Below are 8,417 nucleotides of genomic sequence, written 5' to 3'. Positions count from 1 at the left end.
GTGTTAATATCATATAAGGTAACCTTTAGTCTGAACACTAGCTACTATAATGTTAACAATCAAGAAAGCCCTCTTTTTCAGAAAATGTTAATATTTTAACATCACAACATTATATTGTAGCAAAACTGTATGTTCAACACTGCTGATCTTCATAGGTAACAGCCAGGTGAGGTAAAGCACAGCCCGTGTAACATACTAACTGCACAGACATGTCTCTTATAACAGTAGGATGGTCGGATCAACCCAGACACACACATCTGCATTATCACAGTTTCAGTTCATTAGACACACACATGCACAGCACAAAGGTCACAGTGTGCTCTTGTTAACTTTGCAAACATTAAAATATCCTAGGAAAGGATTTCTTTTCTTTAACACACACTGTATCTAGAGAGAGAGAGAGAGAGAGCTTTGTTATTTTTACAGTAGAGTGAGGACAATTTACTGTAGGAAAATCTTTATTTAAAACAAGCACTCCTAGCAGAGGATGGTTTCGATCCATCGACCTCTGGGTTATGGGCCCAGCACGCTTCCGCTGCGCCACTCTGCTGTTGTACAAATTAAAAGCTAGACCGTCTGTATTCTCTGCTGTTGCTGCAGTGTAACGTGCTGTTATTCTTCCTGTCAGCAAATACTAGAGCAGTGAGATGTAGGCTGAAACAGGTGAAAAAAGAGCAAATTAATCACTGAACACTTACTGTGGAATCATTTTAATGAATTTATGCACTACAATATAGAAAAAAGGGAGCTGGTAAGTGCAAGGCATGAGAAAAATAAATAACTGCATTCTGTCTGTGTCACGCATTTCAAATTCCTTTCTGTGTGCCCCTAATCGCTTATAGGCTGGGCTGAGAGTGTCTTGACTTCATTTAGCTTCCTACTGAGGCTTTGACATGTTTCTTAAAGCCACAGTACATCAGTGTGCATTTCTCCTGCTGTTCTGAATGATTGTGTGTCTTTATGTTTCATTCCTTTCCTAACATACCCACATATAACCCTTGCTATCTAGCTTTCCTTGACACTTCCTTCACTTGCTGCAGACTTGTGTCAATGCTTGCTTTAAATAATTTAGTACCTGTATCACCCGTGTCTATATTTTCTTGTTGTTACTAGTTATGTCTTGTATATTATTTAGCTACATTCTGCCTGTTGTAACTTCTTTTCATGTTGTTTATTGTCTTGGTGTTGTCTTCTTAGGACCTCATTGAAAATAAAACCTCCCAGCTGGACATCCCAATTAACAAGTATAAATAAATAATAAGAGATAGATAAATAATAAGAGATAGATAAATAATAAGTGGTAGATAAATAATAAGTGATAGATAAATAATAAGAGATAGATAAATAATAAGTGATAGATAAATAATAAGAGATAGATAAATAATAAGAGCTAGATAAATAATAAGAGCTAGATAAATAATAAGAGATAAATAAATAATAAGAGCTAGATAAATAATAAGAGATAAATAAATAATAAGAGATAGATAAATAATAAGAGATAGATAAATAATAAGAGCTAGATAAATAATAAGAGATAAATAAATAATAAGAGATAGATAAATAATAAGAGCTAGATAAATAATAAGAGATAGATAAATAATAAGAGCTAGATAAATAATAAGAGATAGATAAATAATAAGAGATAGATAATGGAAGCAGTTTATGTAGATTTATTTTATTTACTGATCAGGTAAGCAAATTGGTTTAAAGAACCAGTTTCAGTCACAACATAAAAAAATGTACACACAAATTACTCTTATTAGTCTTAAGATACATGAACAAAACAGATATTTATAATAATAGGGGAAAAGAATAAACACTGGGAGAAATTAAAATGTATTTATTTATTATTTGTTTACTGGGAAGGTCCGACTTGGAACAAAGCCAATTTTCAACAGAGGCCCAGGGAGAAACACTTCAGACCCAAGTCTTTGCAATGAGGGAGGAAACCCACATGAACACAGGAAGAAGGCACCAAAGCCAAGAATCAAACCTCCTGCTGTGAGGTGACAAAGCAACCACTGCGCCATCCAAATATAGATTGGATACAACAAAAGAGTCACAGTACATACGTAGTCTAATCAAAATGAAAAATAAGTGTAATGCAAGTGGGTTAAAACGCAGAGAACATGTAACTGGCATGAATGCATATAAAAAAACAAGGATGGAGAAGAATTAAGATCCGTCACAAAACACTGCATGACACAGAATAGCACCGGTGATATGGTGGCATTAGGTTTAGTTAACATGAGGCTTGGTGACAGTTACTGTAAAATGGTTAGACTAAGTCATCATAATGTATTTTCTTATTTAATATTACATAAGCCATCTGGATACAAGGTATAACATAGGAAGAAGGAAATAACTGGTGATTTCATGACTGAAAAAAATAACAGAAATGCTGCATTATATTCAAATAGAAAGTATACACCACAGTTGACTTATCATAGGACCATAGGAGATTACTAGGCTGTTGACCAGGAGGTCATTTCAAGCCTAGCCATTTAATCCCAATGTAAAGCCATAGAAATGTTTAACTCACAAGATTGCTTTTAGTAAGGACTGCCCATGTCCAGGAGGGTTGTGGGCACTATTCCCAGTAAGAATTTATGGTGCCCCATCCACTCGCCCAGGTTTCTTTTGAACAGTGTCATAGAGATGCTCTGTTTCACATGAATTGGCAGCCTATTCCAAAGACTTGGCAGTCACTGAGAGATAAATCTGTTCCTCCAGCATGTTCTATTTAAGTCACAGGCCATATTTAGGTCCTGGGAATGTGTGGTCCTATTCCCGTTTGATTTACGGATATGCAGCAAGTTCATTAGGTTTGACTCTGAGATTGCTCTGTAAGCCAGGCATAAGTCTCTCCTAAGAAGTCTATATGACAGAGTAAAGTGACAGGGACTTTAGTTGGTCTGTCTCTGTGTATGGCATGTGCTGGAGTCCCTTGATCTTCTTTGTTAAAAACATCTGAAGCCTCTCCAATTGCTGCAGATGCTTTGTACGAAACATGCCGAACAGGACATTATACTCAATTATGGGCCAGATTAGTGCTGAGTATAGAGGGGTTATAACCTGTTTTGCTCTTGAGGCAATGTCTTTACTAAGCAAGTGTACTACATAGAAAGCTTTTCTTAGTACAGTATTCACATGGTGGTCGAAATTAAGGTCACGGTCAGCTTGTGAACCCAAGTCCCTTACCACTTCGTGGGTCTTAGGATATTGCTGATTTGATACCATGAAGGGACATTGTACTGAAGAGAATGATGATGCATTTCTTTGCATTCAGTTTGAGAGCATGACTGACACCAGTTGCTGGTCTACGTAAAATCCTCCTGGAGTATACTGACATCATTTGGGGATTCAATAATTGCACCCAATTTGCAGTCGTCTGTAAACTTGATCAGCCACAACCCCTTAGTTTTGACCTGAACTTCTGAGAGGTATATACCAAACAGTAGGGGGTCCAGCACTGACCCCTGTTGTACTCCACTGGTAACAAGTCTGCTGGTTGATGTGGAGTCACCCACTTTGATAGTGTGTGTCCGGTTTGTGAGCCAGTTAGCAACCCATCTTACAACAAAAGAGTTTACATTCAGTTTTCTAAGTTTTTCAGTAATGGTTGTGTGGAATTGTGTTGAAAGCCTTTGCCAAGTCGAGGTATGCAATGTGCACAGATTTGCCCTCATCAATGGCCCTGGTCACATTAACAGGCAGGATCTGCCCTTCACAAAGCTGATTTGGGTAGGATCCAGGGTTTGGAGGTTGCCTATGTCTTTATTTATGAGGTCTGCAATGATACGTTCCATGGCCTTACAGATGAGGCTGGAGAGGCTTATAGGGCTGTAATTCCCTGGGTCTGTTGCCAGGTCACCTTAGTGGAGGGGAATAACTTTTGCTGTTCTCCATTCTGCAGGAATAAAGCCTATGATTATACTATGATTGCAAAGGATACTTAATGATAATGCTAGCTCATGTTTTAGCTTGTTTAGAAGACAGCCTGGGATGCCGTCCAGTCCCATAGAAGCTGTGTTTTTTGCCTTGGACATGGCTTTGATAACCTGTTCTTCAGATATGTAGGGTGGGGGAACGTTTGGGAAAGGCTTAGGATAGATTTGGAGGGGATAATTAGGTAAATTTTTCACCAAACCTATCTCTGTGGGGTTATTGTGTGTGATACCATTGATCACTAGTTCTGCACATACTTCAGTTCTACCTTTTAGGCTATGTATGTAGATGTAAAAGGCCTTAATGTTATCCTTGGCTGTGCTAGCTAAGTTTTTCTCAAAGAGGCCCTTGCAGGACTTGACAAGTTGTCTTATTTGCCTGTTGAGGCTAAGGAAGGCACTTTTCCATTGTTGGGGTCTTGCCTTTGTTTTCATGGATAGCATTTATTGTAAAGTTTGCTGATGCTGGATGTCCACCATGGTGGTTTGTTTTTACTTGGGGTTCTGGCTTTGATTCTTTCTGTTACAACTGAGGCTATACACTTATGCAAGTGATTGTACAGAGCTTTAGTGTACACTTCAGTGTAGTTACCACTTCCAGTTGAGATTGGGGCTTGGAATGTATTTATACCTTCACCTTGGAAGGTATAGTTTGCCTTGGTGAAGTTTTTCAGTCTGATTTCACCCTTTGTGAGTTTCATTGTTAGTGTCAGCTCGAGGTGACTGATTTGTGGTGAAATTTAACTAATGAGGGTCCGACAGTTGCAGTAGTGCATCCATTTGACATGTTAGTGAGGACCAGATCTAGTATGTTTGTCCCTATTGTCGGGGTACGAACAATTTGTTCCAGGGCATTTGAGTTAAAGTCAAGGAACTTTTGCACTAATGGGTTAGGGCTAGCTTAGGTTTCCCAGTTGGTGGGATAATTGAAATTCCTCTTAACCAGAGTGTTCAGTAATATTTGTATTGTCTCCAGTTTGTTCAAGTAGGCTTTGTGTGCTTTATGACCCATAGAGGGGGATCTGCAACTGGGTATGACTTGAATGGGGGTCTTACCCACCATAACCTGAACTTGGAGTAATTCCATGGAGTTGTCCAGTCTAACTAGATGGGAGGTGAATCTATCTCTAATATAGATAGAAACACCACCTCATTTGGTTCTTACACGTTTATTTTGCGGTCTGAAGGTGTGGAGAACATTGTAGCCCTGCAAGGCTGGGGGTACTCTGAGATCTTCAACCAGGTTTATGTGACTGCACAGACATCTACATCTTCCAGTGATAGAAATGCTTCCATGGTGTGCAGTTTTTCGTTTAAGCTCTTAGCATTTAGCAGCATGATCCTTATTTTGTTATGATTGACAAATTTCACATATGTAAGTTTGTTTTCAAGACTTTGCCTAAAAATGACACTATGAAGGAGGCAAGATCCTTTGCCAGCAGCTGAAAGCCTATAGGTGCCAGGTGCAAACTGTCTCTGGCAAAGCAGCAATATATTAATGTACCTAACCAGTATCACTGCCTCAGTGATAGAGATAACATCATGATTTACTGGACACCTTTCATAGACTTAATAATTCCATGCATTTATACTAAACCCCAGGGCATTTTAATTTATGGACAGCTTGAATGACATCTGCATATTTAATGCACAATAGAAATGACTGTAGCTGTAAATCAAATGTGTACAAAGGGAGTAAGTGATGTCCCAGTGTGTATCCCTGGGGCAATAAAACCTCTACCCAGCCACCTGTTTTCCTCAAGGCACACTATTTATTCTGGCTGACCATGAACAGACTTGAATTCTCTATCCACTTAATAACACAGTTGTTCTGTCTTAACCCTGTAGCTCGGTTATTTTATTTTTATTTATTTTACATTTGTTGACCGGGCTAGTCCAACTGGATGTATGTCCATTTTCAGCAGAGGCCCGGGGAGAAAAGCTCCAACAATAGACAGACTATACATTACATTTATACATGTAAGATACAAGTATTAAATTCATTAGGAAATACACAAGATTGACATGTATAATGACACAATGTCTGACATTTTAAAACATACACAGTTTATGGGCTATCAGAAACATTCATAGTACAGCATAAAGTATCCTTGCACCTAGGGATATAGGAGAGAGTTAGTCAGGGTAAGTACACAGACATAGCCAGCCTGTTTTAAGTAGTGTTTAAGGTTATTTTTGAATAGGGATATGGAGGAAATCAAAGTAATATCAGTAGGCAGCATGTTCCAGGTTTTGCCAGCGGAGTTAGAGAACAGGCAGTCACCGGCTGTGTTATGTGTTTTAACTATTTGTACTGGAAGCCTGTTGGATGAACATAGGGTCTTAAGGTTGTTGTATGGGGTGATAAGGTTCTTAAGTATGGGAGTGTTCTCAGGTTGGTAGAGTATTTTATGTGCAATTATAATTTGATTGTATAGTAGTTGGTTGGGCAATTCTACCCATCCTAATTGGCTCAAGTTATGACAGTGGTGAGTTCTGTCCTGTGGCAAATCTAGCAATGTTATTATAGGAGCTTGCCAGTTTGTTAAGGTCATTTTTACCCAAGTTTGTAAATATGGGGGAGGCATAAAGGAGGGTATAGAGTAAGTGGGTACGGGCAAAAACAGTCCTAGCTAGAGGTGTAAGGAAGGTCTTAATCCTGTATAGTGAGCCAAATTTTTTATTGACTTTTTATAGTGTGGTTAACATGTAGATCAAATTTCAGCCACTGCCTAGTGCCCTCATCTTGCTGAAGTCATGCTACACTGTATCTTTAGCTTACATATCACCCTTGTCTTGCTGAAGTCCTAGTACACTGTACCTATAGCGTGGCTATTGCCCTCACCTTGCTGAAGTTGTGGCACACTGTACCTTTAGCTTGGTTATTGTTTTCACCTTGCTGAAGTCACGGTACACTGTATCTTTAGCTTGGTTATTGTTTTCACCTTGCTGAAGTCACGGTACACTGTACCTTTAGCTTGGTTATTGTTTTCACCTTGCTGAAGTCACGGTACACTGTACCTTTAGCTTGGTTATTGTTTTCACCTTGCTGAAGTCACAGTACTCTGTACCTTTAGCTTGGTTATTGTTTTCACCTTGCTGAAGTCAGGGTACACTGTACCTTTAGCTTGGTTATTGTATTCACCTTGCTGAAGTCACGGTACACTGTACCTTTAGCTTGGTTATTGTTTTCACCTTGCTGAAGTCACAGTACACTGTACCTTCAGCTTGGTTATGGTTTTCACCTTGCTGAAGTCACAGTACACTGTACCTTTAGCCTGGTTATTGTTTTCTTTTTTTTTTTTCAATAATATGTCTTTATTCTTTTCCAGATGTTAATACAATACCACAACATATTTACAATATATACATGAATGCTTCCAACAGTTATATAAAATCATTATACATTAATATAAACTTCTAGATGGGTATTAAAGGAAGAGAAAATAAAAATCTAGTATCAATATGAGGCTTATCTATACTGAGCTCCATATTTAGTATGTACTTCCCGGGGAAAAGTGGATTGGAACTTTAAGCTAACACAATGTTACAGATTTGCTCCCATATTTTTGTATTATTTATACTTTTCTTATGATCTTTAATTAGTAATTTATGTGCTAAGATATGTTTTATCACTACACTCTTAAAGTTTTCCCATGAAGTCTGGGATGGATTCAGCCAATTTGTAGCTATATACAGCTTCATTAACAGGAAAATATTTATGAGTATGATCCTTTGGGATCTATCCAAATTATTCGGAGGAATATGAAGAATCATAAACTCCCAAGAAAGTGTAGACTGTTGATAACCCATTTTTTGTAATTGAATTTTTAAAGACTTCCAAAGTTTGAAAATACATTTACAACTCCAGAACATGTGTAAAAGGTCAGCCGTTTGATCTAAACAATATGGGCATTTAGGTGAGTTTTTAGAGTTGAATTTATATAGTGAGACAAGTGTAATACGCATTATTAAATATCATCAACTGAGTAAATAATAACTTTTGAAGAGATACTGATTTTAGGGTTAAATTAATTGCTTTCAATATTTTACTATCTTCAATCGTTAACTTCTCCTTCCAGTATTTGGATAACAGTATTTGGTTATTATATTTCACGTCTTTTATCAAATTATTATATGACGCCGTTATATATTTACAGTCCTGCATAAGAGTTTGCCATAAGTTTAGGCAAACGGTTAAATCTTCTTCTTTAATTTTAAAATTACTAAAATAACTTATTGACAGATCCTTTAACTGTCTCATTATAATTAAATACGAGTTAGGGAGAGCCATCTCTCTTAATATGTCGTGTATTGAGATACCTAGGAAGGGATATAAATCGAGTATGGTTAAATCACTTATAAGTGGGAATTTTTTAAGCTCTATCAGTTGATTACCAATTTAGCCTGGTTATTGTTTTCACATTGCTGAAGTTATGGTACACTGTACCTTAAGCCTGGTTATTGTTT

At 37.6% G+C, this 8,417-nt stretch overlaps 1 non-coding gene across 1 annotated transcript; it reads right to left on the bottom strand.

Moving 5' to 3' along the window:
* Window positions 1–478: 478 nt before the first annotated feature.
* TRNAM-CAU lies at window positions 479–550 on the bottom strand. The gene has a single exon. It is a non-coding gene; the product is annotated as a tRNA-Met (tRNA).
* Window positions 551–8,417: the final 7,867 nt, after the last annotated feature.

Source organism: Protopterus annectens, chromosome 9.part0 (genome assembly GCF_019279795.1).
Source record: "Protopterus annectens isolate FY-2018-M chromosome 9.part0, PAN1.0, whole genome shotgun sequence".
Classification (NCBI taxonomy): Eukaryota; Metazoa; Chordata; order Ceratodontiformes; family Protopteridae; genus Protopterus; species Protopterus annectens.
This window is presented reverse-complemented; position numbering and strand designations above follow the sequence as displayed.